Source organism: Toxorhynchites rutilus, chromosome 3 (assembly GCF_029784135.1).
Source record: "Toxorhynchites rutilus septentrionalis strain SRP chromosome 3, ASM2978413v1, whole genome shotgun sequence".
Lineage (NCBI taxonomy): Eukaryota > Metazoa > Arthropoda > Insecta > Diptera > Culicidae > Toxorhynchites > Toxorhynchites rutilus.
In genome coordinates this window covers 77,552,930-77,576,156 of record NC_073746.1, presented here as the reverse complement: position 1 = coordinate 77,576,156, position 23,227 = coordinate 77,552,930, and the positions used below count along the sequence as shown (strand labels likewise).

The following is a 23,227-nucleotide window of genomic DNA, read 5'->3' as shown; positions in this document are numbered from 1 at the left end:
AGATGGGACGTTTGGCCAAAAGTGATGATGCCGCTGTTTAGGTTGTTCGAGCTGGTGCATGGCTGGTGTTGCCGTTTGGAATTGACGGTAACTTATATATATATATATATATAATTCCTCCGGGGGGTAATATATATATATATATATATATATATATGGCGCCATCTTGTGTTGGCGATCATTTTGGATTTGCATTTTTAATAAATAACTACTAGTCAAGCTAGTCAAGCCCATATTGATTATCCAATATGGAATTATTATACAAATTATTCAAAATTCCCAATCTAGAAATAAGAAAAATCAAAAATAAAATTCTCCGAAGTCTGAAATTCCGGATAATCGAATCCCGGATAATCGAGTCTCCGGATAATCTAGTCCGACCTGTATACAAAAAAACTGTGAGGTTGGCAACTCTGAGCAAGACTCTAATAGAAATAATTTTTTTTTAGTTGATTGTTCGTGAAATTTGGTGACAAGATCATCACGGATAGCAGAAATCGATGACAAAGAAACAAAAGACTAAAATGTAATTTCATAAAAAAATGTTTAATTAACAAAAAAACGATTCAACTATCCCTTCGTGAGGTCGATTACATTATTTATCAGTTAATGTGAAAATCGTGATCAGAACAAAAAAGCGAGAGCCTGACACTCACCCGTAAAATCGGGAATGCCTCCTGCATGATGATGTTCAATAATAATTGTGTGATAATCGCGGTTACGCCCAGTAGGAGTAACCTGCGATACTATTTGTTCCTATCATAAACAGGATATTTCGGAAAACAAGTACGAAGTCATCACAAGTTAAAAATCGCTTAACATTTGGATATCAAGAATTGTTCCACAAAATATTTTTGAGTTGTATGATTAAAAACGGAATAAAATTACAGCAATTGATTATCGCATTGATTATCCCACATTCAAAACATTACCATTCAATAACCATTTAGCCGAAAAAAACTTACTTTCATATCTCCTGCGCGAATGGCAACGGGTATGTATATATGCGTTATTATCGGATTCACAACGACACAACGTTGATCCGGAGAGAGAGTAGGAGGTAGCGGAGGGGTTTGGTATGCTTTCAATTTGCACGTCACGATTTCTGAGTGGCAGAAAAATTTGCGCTCATACCCGGCGTACACCTTTGTGCCCTCCCGACCCGACTCTTCCGTGGTCCTCCGTTGGCTGGCGTCACGCCGCTACCAACCAGTAGCAATGTGTTTACCCCGCCGTATCCCAGTCGTAGCCCAATAACGTTTGCTGAAATGGTACTTTTTTTTGGGTGCGCGTTTTTTTTTCGGGAGTGTTTGGACATCCGTACGTACACGACTCACAATTTTTATTGTTTGGTCAATGTCTTCCACCACTACTCCGGTGAAGGCGGAGAGTAGCGGGATAGCGTTCCGCCCTTTGATTTGATTGTAGCTGGCGGGCCCGGATTGTAACGAATGGAATTAACATACTTCCACACGGGGCCCAGTTGTTACGAAGATGCTGCGAGCAATCAGGGATAGATTGCAACATAGATGGAAATGTCAAACAGCAGCTTTGCCTTGAATGATTGTCTCGCAGTTGATGCATTGCAGCGTTAGCGCCGCTTGTGTGGCTGTCTCCTGTCGGGGGTGTCTCTCCCTCGCGCGCGCTATCACGAACGTGTCCCTGCCATGTGTAGGAAGGCAAAAGCTTCCCTGCTGTACAACCAACCGGGCGCTGCTAAGCGAATGCCAGTCGCAAAAGCGGGAAAGAAAAAGTTTCCAGTTAAAAGGATATATAACGAGCTCGAAGCAATTTATTTTAATGATCGTCCGTTTAAAATAGAAGTTTAGTTTTGTATAATTGTACCGAATCTATATATTATAATGAACGAGGAAGCAAAAATAAATGAATGTACGTGTCTTCCTTCACTGTGTTATTGTGCTTTTATACCTCCCGGCCGTGAGGAGGGCGCCTCCCAACCCGGCACCGACTCCCGTCTGTCTGATTTTCGTATCAAAACTTTTAACCAACTGCACCAGCAGCAGCCAGTGCAATCTTTTGTGTCCCCAACATTGGGGCGGTGTTCCTTCATCCCCTCCCCCCCTTCAGCCCAATGGAAACCATCTGGTCGGATGCCGTCACGCTTTTTGTGCCGCAGTTTCGCCTTCTGCGGGGATAAAATGTGCGGTCTCATTAAATTTCATCGAAGTTCGGCATCAGATCCTTGGGGTCAGGGTTGTATGGGGTGTCGTGGGGGTGTTTCGGTTGTCAAACATACGCTCAACGGTTCCTCAAAACCAGGGAAACCATCCCTGGGAACTCCTTCCCGCCGTGGGTCATCTGGACTAGTGGGACGCATCCGTTCCGTTGGTGTAGAAAGTATGTTTTTTGGGTCTTTCAGACATAATCAGGAGGGTATTGTGCAATTGCCATTGGCGCGCACCGATGCTTAATGAAGGTGAGTTCTCTGTCCGCCTGGAGAGAGTAGTGTGTGTTTGTGTGTCGGTGATCGGTTTCTGCGAGGAAGATTCTCCCCTTTTGAACTCTTCACCCTCTCTGTGTGACCTACGAGTCCGATCTGAGCTACGGTTAAGGATGGTTAGCCGGGTTGGAACGTGAAAGCGGCGGATCGTGTACAGCCATCAGCGCAAACAATTATTTTGAAATTCCATTAAAAAATTAATTACAAAGAAAATAATTATGTTGCAATAATGCTGGTCCGCTGGCAGGATGGATGGGTGGAGAAAAAAGCAAACTGTGACCCCGGAGAATGGCTTACATCTGAACCAGAGCGATGTTGAGCGGTGAGTTTGTTTGTGTTGAATACTTGGAAATAGAGCGGTGGGTGAAGGCAAGTTAATGATTCGAATACAAAGTATGTAAGATCTGATTCATAACGCTAACAAATTGCTTTGAACACCCGTCTTCAGTCAAAATAATTACAAATGAATCGGTTACGGTCGGCTTCATGGATAGTAAATCTAAACATTATTACTGTCCGTTTTGTGGACCAAATAAAAGATACGGAAAAGAGAATAAGCTGCACGTTGCTCATAGAGTGACTTTATTTTGAGAATAATACTTTTTGTTTTTGCTACCTTTGCCTAAGTGCTATCAAAACTCATCCACTCAACGTCGAAACCATTTGCAGATTAATTTCAATCAACAGTTCCCTATTTCAACTTTCTGAAACCAGTGAGCGAGTGCGGTGGGTGAATTCTCAACCGAAGGAAATCAATCCGGATCCGGTTCACTAACACACGTTTCGCCGAACAATTTATCGTTCAAATAAACTGTCCATTGACAGGAGCACGAACGATTCACAAAGCAATACCAATGAGGTACATATTGAGGTGGTGCAGTAGGCGAAGTGTATCTGTATTGGCAAGCCAAATATCGTGTCGTAATTATTTGCATTCAAAATGGAATGTATATGGAAGAAACAAAACAATGTTGAAAGTACTCACGGTTGCATGATAATTTGAGCCAAAATTCTCATGAAATCATTCAACTGGTTGTTTTTTAACAGATGACAATTATATCGTAGCTTATTTCGATTATTCATGTGGTAAAAGGTCCAGAAAGCAGTCGTATACTTAGTTCTGGAAAACAGTAACATTTTCGGTGAAATTTTGATTAGTTGGCGATTATTATCTCACAACATACACACCAACACTGAGAGCCTTCGAAAAATCAACTTCATAAGGGTAAAATAATGAAACTTCATTTGTTTCTATGAACGCGGGGGAGTGAAAATGCCGCAAGGAAATATCACTTTTATCCGTCTTTTTCGACTAGATTTCACAAATATTCACTCCACGCTATCACTTTAGTCTCATAGTCAGCGGGAGTTCTACAAAAATTAACGTTTTTAATTGATAAATTACTTCCTGAAAATAGCATTTTCACATGGATGCGGTGGGCAATCAAAGATAAACACAACGACTGACGTCACTATTTGCGAAATAGTTATGGCAGCGCATGCTATGTCGCTCAAAACTCGACCATCTTAATTACCTTTTTTCCAGGACATTGAAGCAATACAAAGCCAATTTGAGCAAATTTTCAAATTAATACTCTGCATTTACATTTACTGTTGATTGCTCGTTGTCTAGAGTGACACTGAAATGCGGAACTTATTGGATATTCAAGTATTTTTTAAAAATTTCAGTATCTTAGCAGCATTACTTCTCCAACGCTCCCAAGAAACACTATTTTCCAAAGAAACAAAACAAAAACAAAAATGATGGAATTTTCATCTTTTTTTAATACATAAACAAATCTGCAGCTTGATCCAAGCACATATTAGTAGCTTTTCTTTTGCATTCCATATGTATTCTTCCTCCCCATTTTCAATGTCATCTTCACTAGAAATATCTACGTCTTATAAAATTTCGTTCTCGAAGCTTTCTGCTTCACGTTGAGTCAATAAATCCTGAGATAATTCTTCGTCATCCTTCTAATGCTCAAAAGCTGACGATTTTCACTTAAGGAATATTAAAACCTTTTTAGAAGGAGAACAATTGCATATGCTTCCTTTCTATGACAATAGCTGGATCGATTAACGCCATGTTGATGATTAAAAGATCATTGAAATTAAAACGTTTTAGAACATGATTGCATAGTGTATTTTAAAACTTTATCGAATTGATCTTGAAACCAGCTATTGTGTTGTGTGAAATTGTTTATACTGACAAATGTTCATTGGCCAACATTTATACTAAAAAATATTGAAATATTATAGCATGAAATATTATCGTTCCTATAGAATTATTCATTCGTGTAAGTAATGAATAACAGAATTCATCACAAAATCACGTTATATTTGTTCAAAATTTTTAATTTTTTTCATTACACTTCCGGACACTAAAATATTCATGATTTAAATTCCGAACACTTCGTCATCCTTCTAATGCCAAAAAGCTGACGATTTTCGCTTAAGGGTTTATTGATGGATCGGAGTTGAAGAGCAATGATCTCACCAGATCTTCGTTTCAGTTGATTTGACCCAGCAATGCAGAATCGATAGACCGAATCTGAAGTTATCGGAATTCTCGGGCTTCTGCTTCCAGTGGGTTTATGGTTAATCTCTTCGGAACTGGGCATCACTGATGACTACAACCACGTTTTTTGTTTCTTCATGAATAGTTGTTTCCTCGATCGATGCCATTATGTGACAAATTGTAAAAAAAAGTAAACATGCTCCGGACTATTTTCTGGTAGATAAATGATCACATAGCGGAATACGCAAGGTTCTGTTATTCTCACTAATTTCCATCCATTTTTCAAAAATTTGATGATGAAGAAGCGATTGGCGCTAACCTACAAACAATTGAATGTGTTCGTCGTGATCTAGTGTCATCTCGAAAAAATGTTTTTTGTCAAAAATCGGCACTCTGGGACTTTTTTTGGGAATACGAAACGAAACGTATGGTTTTGGGTACCAACAAAAATAGTTATCTCGATTTTTCATTCGGAACTTGCTACGAAATGTTGATTTGCACTATAATATACCCTTTGCAACATATTAACTAATTCGAACTTCATTTATTAGTGTCACAGACGTAAACATTTGAAAAACGAAAGATCACTGAAAATCGAGGTTTTCAAAAAAAACTGTTATTGCCAAATATCTTAAAATTGCATTACCGTCGAGATTTACTGTTATCTCGAAAAACAAATTTTGTGAAAAAGAATATATTTTTTTTGACGCTTGGTCGTTTTTTTGTCTGAAAAGTCGATTTTTAACAAAAAAAATAAATTTTTAGACAACTGTAAATCTCGATGTGTAATGCAATTTTAAGACATTTGGCATCAAAATTTTTTTTGAAAACCCTGATTTCCGGTGATTTTTAGGTTTTTAAAAAACTCAAATTTTAACGTCTACAACACTAATAAATGAAGTTCGAATGAGCTAATATTTTGCATAGGGTATATTATTGTGCAAATCAACATTTCGCAACAAATTCCGAATGAAAAATCGATATTATTATATTTATTGACACTTAAAACCATACGGTTCGTCTCGTACTCCGAAAAGTCCCAGCGTGTCGATTTTTGACAAAAAAATATTTTTCGAGATGGCCATTTGGCATCAATTTTTTTTTCGAAAACCTCGATTTCCTTTACACCCCCCTTGGGTGATTTTTCGATTTTCAAAAAACTCAAACTTTGACCGCTTTGCGCCACTCTCCCTTAAGTCCGATTGAGCTGATATATAGGTGGTAAACAGGTAAACAGGTAAAGGGTCGATTTTTTCCCATACATTCATTGGCACCCTAATATTGGCCATTCCATGCCACACCGATGTAGCGGTTCTCAGTTTTTGGTGAAAATTGGTAGTTTTGTTTTGTATCGCAAAACATTTGACCCGTTTTTTTTTAATTTTTTCATTACGGTGACCATTTCCATTTTAGAGCTGTCCAAAAAATCAACTTTTTCCTCTTTTTTCCAAAAGTGATTTCTTTAAAAATTCATAACTTTTTAACTACTAGATCGATTCAGATGATCGACATATCAAATTAAGGCCAATCACCTAGTTTTTGAAAAAAAAAATACTATACCTGCATGAAATTCGAATTCTGCTCTAGTTATTATTGATTGTATTCGTTTTTTTTTATTTTCATGGTCTCGGGACCAAAGGCGCTATATTTTTTTATATTTTTTCTGGAAAGCTGAGGATTTCTCACATAACATATGTCGAAACCAGAGAGGTGTTTTTTTTCGTTTCTTAGTTATGGTTTTTCAAAGTTAACATGTTTTCAGTCTTCGTTCAATATTTCTATGCGACTGGATGTATGCGACTAGAATTCAATTAATTGGCAAATGTGTGAAGCTAGCTAATTGACTTCAATTTTAAGTATCGATTCAGATGAATCGGTCCAGTAGTTCAAAAGTAATAGATTTTTGAAAAAAGTCATTTTTGGAAAAATGAATTTTTAGACCATCGGTTAACTTTGAAAAATCATAACTCAAAAACGAAAAAAACCTATCTCTGATTTCGACATATGAATAAAATGTTCGACATATAAAAAAATATAGGTCTTGGTCCCGAGTCTATGGAAACAGTAAAAAAAATACAATCAATAATAACGAGAACAAAATTCGAATTTTCTGCAGGTGTAGTATTTTTTCAAAAAAGACTGGGTGATAGGCTTCCATTTAATATGTCGATCATCTGAATTGGTCTAGTAGTTGTATTTTAGTAATTGGTTTTATGAATTTATGTTACGAATTTTTGAAAAAAGTCATTTTTGGATAAAAGAGGAAAAAGTTGATTTTTCGGACAACCCTAAAATGGAAATGGTCACCCTACTGAAAAAATAAAAAAAAATGGGTCTAATGTTTTGCGATAAAGAACAAAACTACCACTTTTCACGAAAATCTAAGAACCACTATATCGTTTTAGCATGGAATGGCTGTATATATACATACAGGGCGGACTCGATTATATACAGTTTCTGATATCTTTTCACTGTATATAATCAAGTCCAAAAAATATTTTTTATATTCGTTTTTTTGCATGTATTTTTCGTTTTTTGAATAAAAATAAAAATTCCATTTGATTCATCCCCTTAAATTCAGGAAACACCTTTCTCATATGAAAAAATAGTTTTATCCAGATTCTCTCAGGAAGTGATAGATGATCATATTCGATGAAAAAAATCCTTTTACGCATGTGTTCGAATTTCAGCAATGACAGAGTTATAGAACATTTTTTTCGTTTCGGACTCTGTTGCCTCAAACTGGCTCTACATTATAAAGTACGCTACGTACGCTACGTACGTACGTAAGATGAGAAAATTTAGCACAGGATATAGTAGTGGAACATCTAAATTAGTGGATTTAAATAAAATTTTGGAAGTGAAACACTTGAAAGTTAATAGTTTTTAATGTGTTATTATTAATTTTATCCTAAAAAATATATTCAACTAGATTATTTATATCAATTAAATTGAAGCTCTCTAACTGCTCTACAATTTGTTCTTTGATATCCAATCTCTATCTTTCTTAATTTGGCTGCAATATCGATACAAACAAGTCGGAAAATTCAAGCAAAATCTTCAAAACCACGATTTTTACCCCACTGTACATGTAATACCCACTTAAATTTCACTTTAAAGTTAAAAGGTTACATTTCTTCTTGAAATAAGTCGTATTTGAAATAAAAAATATCAAAACTGTATATAATCGAGTCCAAAATTGTATATAATCGAATCACATATAATCGAGTCTGTATATAATCGAGACCGACCTGTATCGTTTTATCCTAGGATGAACCGTTCTCGAGTTTTCATTCTCGATTATGTATAATCAAAATCATTATTTTGAAATGATAGAAAATGCACACTGCTGCTGGACATCACGACTACCGTTCCGATATCAAATAGAAATATAACTAACTCTTCCATAGTCTTGAAAAAGGCAGTTTAAAAATTTTAAACATAACTCTTACCAAGAGCAATTCCACCTAAAATCAGCCGAAAAAGAGTAAATTTTGAGGCGACCCTCTCGATTTTATTGAAACTTGGTACGTATGACGGAAATTATCCAAAATCAAAATTTTCATTATTATATGACCACATTTTAATTACGGATGATTTTGAAAAAAAAACTATTCAAAATCACTGATCTGTCTTTCAAAAAATCTGTCGACAGCAAAGAAAAGAAGGATAATTAGGCAACAACCACAGAGTAAGTATGCAGTAGGTCGGTAAGTTTTCTTCCAGGTAACACTCTCCAGGAAAGGCGACTCAGTAAATAAGAGTTTTTCGATCCAGGTAAGTGTACACACTTTTTATTCTATTAAGTTTTCATTGCAAGTAAGTATAACTAATTGATTTCTCCATTTGTTTCCAGGTAATTCACTACATTTTTGACTCCTATTCATTATTTCAGGTAAATTTCTTGTAACAACTATTTCAACAAATAAATATAACTGATTTGTCACGTCTTCTAGCAGCATGTCTCCATCAAAACACCGAAAGGTAAAAGAAAGTACTGCATTCGATCTAATGTCTTTTTATAGAGGTCGATTTCCGGAAGTCAACTAGTTTTTTTTTGTTGATTTTGGTTTCATGGTTTCGCTTGACTGTAAGAAATTCCCCTGCAAGCGTTGCGGGCTGTTTCTCACAGATAGCTCTGTTCATCAAACAAAATCGTAACTCAAAATCCAGATGTCTGATTAAGTTATGGTGTTTGACAAAGTTGTTGGAAAATTGATGGTTTATTAAACATTTTGAATTTTGAACATTTTGAAAAAATCTCACTCAAAAATTGAATTTAATATGAAAAACATATTTCGCCAAACTGGAGATATGAATTTTCATTTTTTTTAAATTTCAAATCGTTACCATTTAAGAAAAGTAACGTGAAAAACGAATCTACATGCGATTCTACAAAAACAAAAACTCTATACAGGGGAACTTGAATATAAAGTACCCTCGATATAACGTACACATTTTAATGAACGATTTTCTATCCAACTCGTCTTAGACAGCACCGTGTCAGATTGCATTGAAACGTTGTGAGTGTAAAGACATTGCTCATTTGAGTCATACAAAAAAAAAATCACAAAAATCCAAAAAAAAAAGACTATTTATTGAAAAGGGCCACTTTTTTTATTAATTGTTTACAAAATCAAAGAATGGAATGTAAGGAATTGTTTAAATTTTCAGAAAAAATACAATTTTTGTTAATAGAACGATGAAAAAAAAATTTAAAAAAATCCAAAAGACACAGTGCCCTTCTTCCAAAGTATGGGAGGCATGTTGGTAGTTGTATGGGCTGTTCAAATAATTTTCGTTCGGAATTTTAAAAACTATGTTTGTAATTATTGATTGTGTTTGTTTTTTACTGTTTACATGGCTTTGGAGTACAGGGCGCTTTTTTATATTTTTTCATGAAAGCTGAGGATTTTATATAACATATCCAAAATCAGAAAAGCCTCTCTGATTTGGATTATTAGTTTTTGAGTTATGATTTTTCTAAATAACCCGAAGGTCCGAAAAATCATTTTTTCCCTTTCATCCAGAAATGACTTTTTTCAAAAATTCATAACATTTGAACTACTAACCCGATTTAGATGATCGACATATTAAATTGATACCAACAAGCTAAAAGCCTTCTTTGAAAAAATATCATACTTGCGAGAAGATTGGATTCTAGTCGCATAGATCTAGTCTACTCACAGAGTATTGAACGAAGACTAAAGTCCGTTGAATTTGAAAATTAATAACTCAAAAACGAAAAATAATTAGTATTTTATGAAGAGTAACAAAACTACAGCTTTTCACGAAAATCTGAGCACCAATATATCGGTTTGGCATGGAATGGCTGAAATGATATTTTTGAATTACTGATGGAAATGTGTGACGTTTAATATGTTTTTTTCCGAAACCGGGATCCAATCCAATGCGAAACCAGACGGGACTTTAGCCTTTATAGAATATCACTCATGTTTGGATATCAAATCATATCCATACAAGTCAAAAATTCGCCACGCGAGACATAATACTGTGAATGCTCCCCGGCCCGAAAGTTTCTCCGAGCGAATGCACTCACGAGCATAGATTAATTTTAATGACAAGATAGATGAAACCAAAACAAACAGAGAAGCGTAAACCTTTCAACGATCGCAATAAAAACACATTAACGGTTTATGACATTCCGTTAATCGAAATTGTACCCAACCAACAATAAAACAAGTCGAAAAATCAGCTCCCGAACTTACCTGGCAAAGAACGTGGTGACGAGCTATCACGGCATGATGGAATTATTCCTTTTTCAGTTGATCCAGTCCCAACCGATGAAGATCTGTGGAGAAATGAAAGGAAAAAGAGAAATAAAAACTTCAAAACACGTTTACAACAAGCTTCGGGATTAGTGCGGTTGTCTGAAGGGCTGGTGGCCCAGGCGACGATGTGTAATTAAAACCAATAGCGCAAGCAATCGCTTTTATGGACACCTTGACCCACACGGCACTTGCTCCCTTTCAGAGAACCATTGCTAGAAATCGCAGGCGATTGAAAACATTTCCCCACCACCATAATCATAACCAGGACCGACCTGTTCCACGAGTTTGGCCTCTTTTTCCAATGAACATTTCATAATTGACCGTTGCGGAGAGCGAAAGAAGTATTAAACATTCATAGAACAGATCGCTTATTACATTTATTGAAATTGGACAAGCAGAAAGCACAGCTCGGTTCACAGTAGTAAATTCGTTCGGTTATAGAATTTTATGGCGAGACAAATTAATTTACAGACTCAACACAGTAGTGATTGTGATCGGGATCGTTTCTGGTTTTCGTTGTTTCTCTTGTTTCTAAGCTATTAGGCTCCCCCTCCTGAGAAAGCGGCCACTGAGCAGAGCAAATCAATGATAAACATAAATGGAGGTAAAAATGTTTAGCTCCTTTCGGTGATAAAATTGTTTCGTTGAAATAATTTCTCCGAACGAGCAGCAGCAGCAGCAGCAACGGATTCGTTCGAATGCTTGAGTGATGAGGCGAATAACTGATTTATTGGAAGCGTGGAGATATGGATTGCTAATTGAGTAGCGGTACATGATTTGAGCCTGGTGATTGGTGATCATTTCAGCAATTAGTCCATGATTTATTATCATCAATCATCGTCGGTCCGTGACTCTGGCAGGCGACGGCACACGGAGAGAACCTGTCAGATGTGGAGTGTAGCGATTTTCTCCTCCCTCGAATATCATGGTATCCAGGGGGATGCCGATGTTAGGGGTGGAACGGGATAGTACTGCGGATGCGTATCTTGACCCACTGAGCTCTGTCACTATCACTGATAGAACGGGTTCAATGAAGCGTGTTATTTTTCATCATGCGTGTAATTAAGGACGACTGAAAAATTGTAGTAACGAAATATATTGCAGATCTTCCCATACATTTGTTCTGCCGATTTGTGTGGTAACCCTACCCGTACCATAAATAATATATTTATATAAAATGGAGTGATGTCTGTCTGTCTTTCTGTTTTTCTGTCTTTCTGTCTTTCTGTCTTTCTGTCTTTCTGTTTTTCTGTCTTTCTGTCTTTCTGTCTTTCTGTCTTTCTGTCTTTCTGTCTTTCTGTCTTTCTGTCTTTCTGTCTTTCTGTCTTTCTGTCTTTCTGTCTTTCTGTCTTTCTGTCTTTCTGTCTTTCTGTCTTTCTGTCTTTCTGTCTTTCTGTCTTTCTGTCTTTCTGTCTTTCTGTCTTTCTGTCTTTCTGTCTTTCTGTCTTTCTGTCTTTCTGAGTCTTATGGACTCGGAAACTAAAGGGTGTGTCACATCAAATTGCATCACGGAAAAAACGCTGTAGAAATTTAATTTTTAGGAATTATATCTTCAGCTTTCGCTTATAATCAGATAAGAGTGTATAGATCACGTTGGCCATGCTCCACTGTCAATTTTTCGTAAATTTGGAAAAAAAAATTTGGAACGAAAAAGAGCGTCGTGAATTAATCCTGTGCACTCATTTCGAGAATCCGGAGTTGTCACATCGGGACATCGGTAAGATGCTGGGAATCGTCCAATCCACGGTCAGCAGAGTACTGAAACGATACTTCGAGAACCTAACCATCGACCGGAAGGTGAAGAACGGCAAAAATGGATGATCCGTCAGTGAAAAAGATCACAAGCGCGTAGTTAAGCAGTTTAGACGTGATCCGAGAAGTTCGGTCCGGGATGTCGCCAATAAGCTGAATTTGTCAAGTTCATTCGTCCAGCGGACCAAGCAGCGGGAGGGCCTGCGTACATACAAGGTTCAGAAGGCTCCTAACCGCGACGAAAGGCAAAACATGGTGGGGATGACGCGAGCCCGGAAGCTGTACACCGAAATGCTGACGAAGCCGCATTGCCTGGTAATGGACGACGAAACCTACGTCAAAGCGGACTTTCGTCAGCTGCCGGGCCTGTTGTTCTTCTCCGCAGAGGACAAATTCAGCGTTCCGGAGGAGATTCGCAAGCAGAAACTATCCAAGTTTGCCAAAAAGTACATGGTGTGGCAAGCGATCTGCTCTTGCGGAAAGCGGAGCGCCCCCTTCGTGATGACCGGCACGGTAAACGGGCAGGTTTACCTTAAGGAGTGCCTACAGAAGCGCTTACTACCACTATTGAAGCAGCACGAGGGCCCGTCAAAATGGATTTCTGTTCAAAAAAAAACTACAACCTGACGTTGTACAGAACCTTATGGACGGGGTAAAGAGGAAGGTACGAGCATACGGGCTTGGGCTCGAAGTATGAATAAAAAGAAAATGCCAAAAGTTGTTTAATAGTTTTTATTTTACTGTCTAAAATTTTCAAAAGGATCGGTCTACTGGGCGAATTTCTACAGCGTTTTTTCCGTGATGCAATTTGATGTGACACACCCTTTAGTTATGAAGTTTTTTTCTCCGTTCAATTTTAGATTTATTGTTAAAAGATGAACAAATAATGATATAATGAATAGTAAAAATATACCTTGTTTTATTTTTACGGAACTCTAAAAAACGTCCGGAATTATCCCTACACTAGAATACCCCTCAAGCTGGTTTTCTACAAAATATAACTTTTCTCATCAATTTTTATTGTCTAATGAAAGAGATTTGTTTTGTATAGTTTTTCGAACAACTTTTCCGTTGACGCCAAAAAAATCCATGCTATCATTGAAGCTGTGAAGCGTTTCAAAGTGATGAGCTCTCTCTCAAAAAAATGTCAGTGTGTCAGTCTTTGAAACGTCAAAAAAAAAAATCAAATTTTATGATATTTCGCTCAAATTTGGGATTTAAGCACTTTATTATTATGCCAAGAAAGTACAAAAATTACTAAACAGCTTAGGAAATTTTCATTTTTTACCTGATGGCCAGCGATTCCGCACTGTGCGTTGCCTGAAAGTTGCCTTCGCAGACTAGTTTTCAATGTCTGCGAATGAGACCGAAATGCCCCTCTAGAGGGATTTATCATTTCCGATAAACAAATGGGCGAATTCGAATTTGATCCGAATCGTATTGCGATATGACTGATAAGAAAATACATACCGTTCTGAATCATATTTCGGACACTTAAGGCATATGATGCAGAAAACAGATCTGAACTTTTTGCACAGGCATTATTTGGTTGATATTTTTAACAAATTAGTTCAATATGCTTTTAAGCTTTCTACTTTGGTACCTATTTGATTGATGATATTAAAAAATCATCGAATAAAACGCTTTTCAAATGAGGCGAATAAAAATCAAACTTCGGACACTAAATCAAATTTCGGACAGATTGAATTCAAATTTCGGACACTTTATTTTGTAAGTTTTTGAACGAAAATTACATTACACCTGATTATATTTTATAGTCAACTGCGAAACACTTACTAAGCAATCACAGTAAACTGTTAACGATGATGAGAGCTGATGAAACACGGGAGAAATTTAAATATTAATGAACGGGTAAATTCTACGTGCTCACTCTGAGCAAACGTCAAACACGAACGATAATGAGTAGTGTTGTACGATTTCGGCCGATCATGTTATAATTCAAATTTAGTTCTCATGTCAAATGATAGTGAAACCAAGGTATTACTCTAACGAACCAATTGTGATATGAAATTGATAGTTATATCATCAGTGCATTAAGCATTTCAAGATATTAGAGCAAAGTGTCCGAAATATGATGTCCGAAATATGATTCAGAACGGTATATGTGATATTTGATGACTTGTTTGATCATAGTCACCGCAGTCACCACTGACAGGTTTGCTGCACACTATGCAACAACTGCCATCCAGTTCAGAATAGGATAAAATAAACAAGCGGTATAAACAACAATAAAATCTGCTGATCTCTCAAGTTTATCTTCGAAGAATAACTAATGCACAACGAACAGTCAGTTATAAGGTCTTCCCGAAAAAGGAACTGTAGTCACAAAAAAGCCATTCCATTTTACTGAATCATATTAGGATACGACATTTGTCCTACGAACGAAATAATTTAAAAGTGAGACTATTTTTCCTATTCCATCATCCAATCGACCTAATGTTTGCTTTAATATTTATTTTACAGTGAATCGAGGCTGTTATATTGGGAAACGGAAAACAGCTGGTGTAGAAGTCAATTTGGTAAAACCTGAAAATTTCTCTCTATCGCACGATGAAATATATTCTGGACGTCTCTATGCGAAAGAATACTGTGATTTGATTGAGATTTACTTCACGGAAGATAATATCATTGTGAACACGGTGTATGCTAGTTTCCATAAGATTAAAGGAGCGATTTCAGAGAGTAGCATGCGAAAAGTGTTCGAATTTTTTGGATCAATCAAAAGGATTCAAATTCGTACACAGCAGATGTATAATGCATGGCATACGATCAACGTTGACAAGAAGGACAGCCAAAAAAATCGACAGGAAGAAATTTACAGTTTTGCATTCATATCTTTCGAAAAATGCGAGGATGCAGCTAAGTAAGTTAAAATGTAACAAAATCTAAACAAAAAAAAATCTTTGTGTTTTATGTATTCAATCAATTCCAAAATGTTATACATTGTTTCTGAGACGCGCAAAGCATTTCTTTTGTAATTAATCAAATCAACCATTTTTTCTTCGTCTCAGATGCCTTCAAGAAAGAATTATATTGGACGAATATTGTTTTGTAACCAAGGCAGACAGCTGGCACCAAGACGCTTACAACGAAAGAAACGATGTCATTCCTACGAAAGAACTCTACATTTCTGTCATAGAAAGTATCCCGCAGGGAATGAACATCCTGGAACTCAATGATGACTGTCTCATATTGATATTCAAGAGAGTCGATTTGGCGGATCTCGTTGCTTTGAAAAGAAGCTGTATTCGATTCGAGGGCATTGCAGATAACCTATTCAAACGTTATAAGTTTGTGGATGTCGATAAGCATACGCATGATGATGGGAGAAAGCAAACCTTGTAGGAATTAAGAAATATTTTATTCAATGTGGGACCTTACGTTGAACATTTCTGCATCTCACTAGACCGTTTCACGCAACCTGAGGCAAGAGTTCTTAAACTAATATCACAACAATGTATAAAGCTGAGGATATTGGAAATCAAAAATATCCAGATCATTTTCAGAGACAAGGTTTCTGGATGTCTCAAAGCTATTTCTAAAATATTGAGAGGATTAACAATAATTGGCTGTACAAATGATGGACGTAAAGTAAAAATTGATACTCGTAAAATAGGTTATTCGAGATACAAGCAAGAAATGTTAGATTTCGAATATAGAATTTATTAAGATATGCAATCGTAAAGTTGTGCTTTATATCGTTTGAATTGATTTAAAAATAGTAAAATGAATAATCTAGGAAAAAACCTTCATTTGATTAATTTGGAATAAGTTATACACCTCAAAAAATAGATCATCCAACAGATATGAATGAATCAAGAATTTCCCCAAAGTAGAAACTTTGTTCAGTATAAACATGATTGACGCTTTTGGAATACAGATGCTTTTGCTTCCGTTTCGCTGCCAAAATCCATATATGATTATCAATGACAAATCCTTCGAGCGAACAAGGAGTTGCAACACATCCGGTTTATGTATCTGGCCCTGGACCTGGTCATAGCGCTATATCTCCTATAGATCTGCGGGAATATTTGAGCGCGTCTGTTAGAGGCAATGCTCCTAAATGAAGCATCAGCCGGCCTACTTATGTGGTAAGATCCAAGTGAAATAATTTATTATCCTCTGGTTCACAATCATTCTAGTAACAAAATCACGCGTCTCGACTTAACAGCATTTTCCGAAAATATCGTCGAGTTCATTGGAGTTAGTACCTGTTTAACCTGTTTAAGTACCTGTAATCTGTTTAACCGTGCATGTCCCATCTTTAACTGCAAATAACTTTTAAATAATTTCAAATGTCACAGAAGTTCGAATTATTAGTAACCGCTTCAAACTCACTTTAAGATTAGAAAGTGTTTCTCGGAAGTCCCACTTCATGATGATCTCTATCAAACACTCACTTCCCGAAACTTCATCGTAGAAATTCCCCAGTTTGGGAATCGATGTTTTCAGTTCAGATGCCGCTAATATATGTCATGCTTGAATTACTTTAGAAATGTTGGCTACCCTTTTAGATGATTTGACCGGTACTTGAACTTCCCGATGAAAGAGATCAATACCCTTCTACATTTCTACCCTATATGCCTCCATTGTTAGCACGGTTCCGAAGGTCTTTCGCGTTTTTTTTTTCAAATTTCTAGACTAGAATGCTCCTTTAAGATAAAATAAGGTTTTTTAATACCGCTACATTTTTTATTGACCCACATGTCTTCGAATATATTTCAACGTAACTCCTAAACATATTTTTACCATGATGATGTTGGAAAAGTTGTTGGAAATTATATGCAATTTAATGAAATTTTATCAACATGACGGTAGAACACAACATATCATTTTAAACATATTAAAATAAAACTAATAAAAAGACAATAAATTAGAAATATTCTTTTTAAATTTATAAGGAGAGCGATAATAAACCTTTTTTTTTTGGTTTAAATCACATCAGGATTCATAATTTGTGGCTAAAAATGATTGTTAACATACAAAAATTCGAAGTTTTGAAAATTAATGAAAATTTGATGATCTACAAAGCTCGTCAAAAATAGTTTTACCCTTTTGGGCTCATTTACTAAATTTTCTACATGATTTCTATTTTATTTGAAAAAAAAATAAAAATAATTTAGAAAAAAAAAACAATTTTAGATATTGCAAATTAAAGTTTTTTTTTGTAATTGAAAAAATGTGTACTTATTTTTTCTCAGTGTATATTTTTTCACGTGCAATATTCTATAACTTTTTCTAAGACACTATTTCGATATGTGGAGGCGATCTGGCGTAGTGGTAACATCTCACGCTGAAGGTCACGAGTTCAATTCTCACTCCCGACATTCTTCCAAAAATGGAAGTAAAAAGTGACGAACCAGCCAAATGAGTTGAAAATCACTATAATACAGATAATAAAAAAAAAAACTATTTCGATACGACTCATAGTTTTTGAAACCTAAATTATCAAAGATTTCTCTTATTTCTCCCTTTTCCACAGTTACGCTTGAGTCCAAAAATTCCCAATTGCTGCGGGAAACTCATATTTCCTCCAAACTAAACGGAACACAAACTTTCATTCCAATCAAAAATACTCATGTTTTAAATTGTCGTTTTTTTGGAATTGCTCTAAAATTATGATGGTAAGCTTAACTATATATTTTTTAGATGGTCTTTAAACATCGTTACATCAATTATTCCGCTGTGTTCGTTACAGTGGCACATCATACGATTGATAGGACAAGATTTAGTGTAACTTTTCTTCGGTAATTTATGTAGAAAATGTTAGAGTTTCTCAGATGCCTAATGGGTGTTTGAAAATTAGGTTTTCTAATATTTCATCTGAGTCCACTCGTTGTTATATGATGTCAGTAATGAATAAAATCATCCGAATCCATTTCGAAGTTCTTTGGGTTAGCATGCAACATGCCTCATATGGAGGGAGATGATATAAAGACCAGCCTAGTTTACGAAGTGCCAATAATAAAAAAATTCTTATGTACAGATTAAATTCTGTTCACGTGTGAAGTTGTAGGTGGACCATACAATACTCAAATATTCGAGAATTGATCTGACGTATCCTGGAAATGGTAGCTAAAGCATTTAATAAAGCTCAACATATTATTTGCTCTATGTATGATTGCATTACAATGATCAACGAAAGCTGGTTTAGAATCTAAGACTACACCTAAGTCCCTTACTCGTTGATATATGTTTAAGTCCTGCGTGTTTTCAGTTATTGAAAGAGTTTATTATTGCCTCAAAGAGTTTTGAAATGCAAAAGATAATCGCTACTGCACGATAATTGTTCATTGATTGATCTTCAAATCGACCCCGTTGAATTTACCTTTTACTACAAAATTCCTAGTACTTCTACCAAAACTCATCATTATAATCTCAGATTATTTTCAGACACAATTCTCGTTCAAGATTTTTCACCCACTTGCAAATAACATGTTTCTCCGTTACATGGAATAAATGTTTGATACAGAAAATATGATAGAATAAAGACAGACCCCTCCCCTCTTCTCCCCTTAGAAAGGGGGGGAGGAATGTCCATTCACCATAGAAGCGTTTCGTGTCCCCTAAAATCTTAACATGCCAAATTTGGGAACATTTATTGCACCCTAAAACCTCCATGGTTTAAATTTCTTACATCGGATCAATTACCGGATTTGATGATTGGTACAGGAAAAGGAACTTTGTATGTTTTTGGGAACCTTTCCAATTCCAATAACTCATTGAATAGCCTTAAAAGTGGATGAATTAATTTCGATGCTAAATTTTTCATAAATACTAGTGGGATTCCGTCAGGACCAGGCCATTAAATGTTTCAATATATCCTTCTTTTAAAAATGTTTCAAAGAGGTTGCATTTTTTTCTGAGTCATTCCCCATGGTTTCGTCATGGTACATGCCTGATGGACAAACCATTGTTTTTTATGTAATTGAATTATATTTTCGGGTTAAACTCAATGTCGCACTCTGTTTTTGAGTTGTAATATTCAAAGGCGTTTTTAACACTTGAGTTGAGCTGTTCGTAAATGTTCAGAGAATTGAATGTGCTTTCTGTTTTTTTTTTATTTCTAGATTATTTATGTTTTGATTAGACCAAACCGCATATTTTGTGTTTATGTTTATTCTTTTTCATCTTGTTGGTATCTCCTCCATTGATTATCTAATTCAATATGTTCCACACCTCTGAATAAACCCTGCCAATTGATATAGCTAAGCCTACACCTAATTTTGGTAGTTTGCTTTAGTGTAATCAGAGACTTTCTCAAATTCATAATCAAATAGTTTTTGGATGTTATCTTTAAAATGTTAATGATTTAGTCCCACAGAAATCTTCGGTCATATTTGTCAACAAGAAATCCAAGAAGCACTTCTGTCGATTATAAACATTGTTTATTTGATACAATATTTTTATCAAAAATCTATTTTACCAAACAAAAATTGCAGAGTCTTATTATAACCAACAACTGGAAGCAAGATAAATTCATTATCAAAATCAGTGACAAAATCCGCATTTCGTTGATTCAAAACTCCGTATGTGTGTATTTTTGTTTCTGGTACAAAGGAAGATACAATATTTTAAGCAACTTCAAAGAATTTCTCACAATAACTAATTTAAGGATGATCAGGGTAAAGTAAACAGATGTAAATATATGTATTTCTCCCGTAAAAGGTGCTTTCACTCACACTTGCTCAAACTTGTCGAATTCTGTTGTTACAATATGTTCTGAATTTGTTGATGAATTAATAGCAATGAGGATGCCGCCTCCCGATTTTTCATGCGGTTTGTCAACATTGCGGTCATATCTGAAGACATTAAAACAATTTCCGGCTACCTCATCGCTTCCAACGCCAAACTTGTCTCTGTTGCTAGAATTATCGAGAGAGAGAGAGAGAGAGAGAGAGAGAAGAGTTCAAAATAATAATTTGGGTTTCTATAATTTAGTGCGGTTGAAATTTTGGCAGTATATTGATATATACATTTCCACTGAATTCTGTTGTTAAGGTGAGGAAGTTGGTTCAGCATCTACTACACGATAGGACGATGCATCGAAATTGTTTAAACTTATGACTTCACCTTGATGTAAGTTGACAATTCATTATCATCTGAAATATCTGACTTCGCCAACGAAACACTTCCTCCTGAGAAGATGACTTGTCCTGCCTTAAGCCAGGAAGTGGCAAGTTATTATCTCCCAATGGGTTCGTCAACTCCGAGGAAAACACGAGTGACCATCCTTCGATTTATGGATGACTTGCTAGATATCATATGGGTTATTCCTGTGTTTTTTTCTGAATTTTAGTTAGTGTTAGCTGACCCGGCAACTTCGTCCCGCCCAAAATTTGTTTTTTGTTATCAATACCTTCAAACATTCACGATTTCATTGATTGATCTTCAAATCGACCCCGTTGAATTTACCTTTTACTACAAAATTTCTAGTACTTCTACCAAAACTCATCATTATAATATCAGATTATTTTCAGACACAATTCTCGTTCAAGATTTTTCAACCACTTGCAAATAACATGTTTCTCCGTTACATGGAATAAATGTTTGATACAGAAAATATGATACAATAAAGACAGACCTCTCCCCTCTTCACCCCTTAGAGAGGGGGGAGGAGTGTCTTATAACCATAGAAACGATGCGAACAATAGCGAATGTGTGGATATGGGCCTCGTAGACATGTGCAGTGAGAGAATAAAAGATCCAAACACAAAAGCGATAGCGTGCTACGGTAAGTGCCATGAGACTATTCATATCGATTGTTTACCGAGCGCGGTGCGTGCTAATAACGATATTTTGAAGAAAATTAAAAATGCCGTTTTTGTATGCGTCACATGTTTGGTGTTAGACGAAAATGGGTTCGGGAACAACCATTTCGATGATTCCGTTGGTAAAATTTTAAATGATATTAAAGAGTTGAAATGTTTGGTTGAATTGACCAACAATTTTGAGTTCAAAGTTGAAGAAGTGGTACGGGCGGAAATTAGAAATTTGTTCAAAACCAATATTGATATAAACACGAATTCAGAGGAAACACCTCAGTGGTACAATTTGCGTTCAAATTAAAAAAAAAAAACGTCGACGTGATGAGCAAGCTATTCAGAGTGAAAACGTCTCGCTGCGGTATTGAAAGACGCAAAGAAAACAATAACTGGAAATGTAGCTAATGTTGAGAGTAACAGTAAAAAGAAAACTTTGACCAGGGAAAAAATTTTAATCATAAAGCCAAAAACTACGCAGGAATCTGGTATTACTAGAAAAATGTTGAAAAATAATGTCAATCCCAAAGGATTGATATAAATGGATTGCGAAACGGGAAGAATGGTACAGTTGTTGTCTCTGCTTCAGATAAAACCTCAATTGAGTTAATCAAGGTTAATGTTTAGAAAAAACTGGGTCAAGAATACGAGGTTAAGATACCAGAAGCATTGAGACCGACGATCACAATTATAAGGATTAGCGAAAAAATGAATGAAAGTGATTTGAAAATTGCGTTGTTGAAACAGAACCCTTCGTTGGACAAAAACAAACATTTCGAAGTAAGAAAAATCTATTGCAATAATAAAATGAAATATAATAAATACAGTGCTATAATAGAAGTCGATGGGGATACTTATAATAAAATGATAGAGGCTAAATCAGTATTTTGCGGGTTTGAAAAATGTCGAGTTATTGATGGATTGAGGATTCTAAGATGCTTCAAACGCTGTGAATATGGTTACAAAATTGTCGTTCAAATTATAACAAAATTAAAAACGAACGAAGAATAGATATAGATACGAAATTTCGCGTGGAGTACAAACTGCCCTATATTCCTCCGAAACTACGAGCGGAAGAAGGAACAGGTGGACTTCTCTATTTAGCCACCCGAGAAAGGAGAACTGAAAAAATATCATGCACTTTATCTAAATGTGGCTGGATTACGAACACACTTCGACGAAAGAGGAAATATTGTTGTCCAACGAAAAACCGAAATTATTAATTATGGTTGAAACACATTTGACGGAATTGACTGATCTGAATGAATTCAATGTAGTTGGATACACAATGATTAATTGTTTGTCGAGATCTGCCCATACTGGAAGCGTATCTATGTATATTTCGAACCTTTTATATTTTAAAGAAATTTTCAATGGAACACATGGGGGCAATTGGTTTCTAGCCGTTGAAGTCAGAGGATGCAAAATTTCAGGAATATACGCTGTAATGTACCATTCGCCTAGTGCTAGTGACAAGGTCTTCTTAGAATTTTTGGAAGATGCATGGCTACAGAACATACAAGTATATGAACAAAAAAGGATTGTCATAACTGATGATTTTAACATTGATTGGGACGAGCATAGGAAATCTTTTGAATTAAAAGCAATCACCCAAGCCGCTGGATTCAGACAAAGAATAAATGATCACACTAGAATAACCAGAACATCTTCGACGACCATTGACTTAGTATTTACGAATTTTGACGGTGGTGTGATTGAAATTTTTTATAATAGCAAAATCTTGGATCACGAAACAATTGGTATGGTCTACCATTTTTCTGATGTTGACTTTTCTGAAATAAAAAAGGAAAAATCATATAAGTGTTGGAACAATTATTCAAAACGAATATTGCAATCTGTTTTACAGAACAAAATAACTCCGATTGGAGAACGAATCTCTTTTCATGAGGTTGCAAAA

At 35.8% G+C, this 23,227-nt stretch overlaps 1 protein-coding gene across 6 annotated transcripts in view; it reads right to left on the bottom strand.

Moving 5' to 3' along the window:
- LOC129775022 (LIM domain transcription factor LMO4) overlaps nt 1-23,227 on the bottom strand; it is a 967,612-nt gene that overhangs the window by 335,566 nt on the left and 608,819 nt on the right. For all 6 annotated transcript variants that reach the window (XM_055779176.1, XM_055779177.1, XM_055779181.1 and 3 more), the window contains one exon: nt 10,712-10,794. The gene's annotated coding sequence lies outside the window, so the exon portion shown is untranslated. The remainder of the gene's footprint in view (nt 1-10,711; nt 10,795-23,227) is intronic.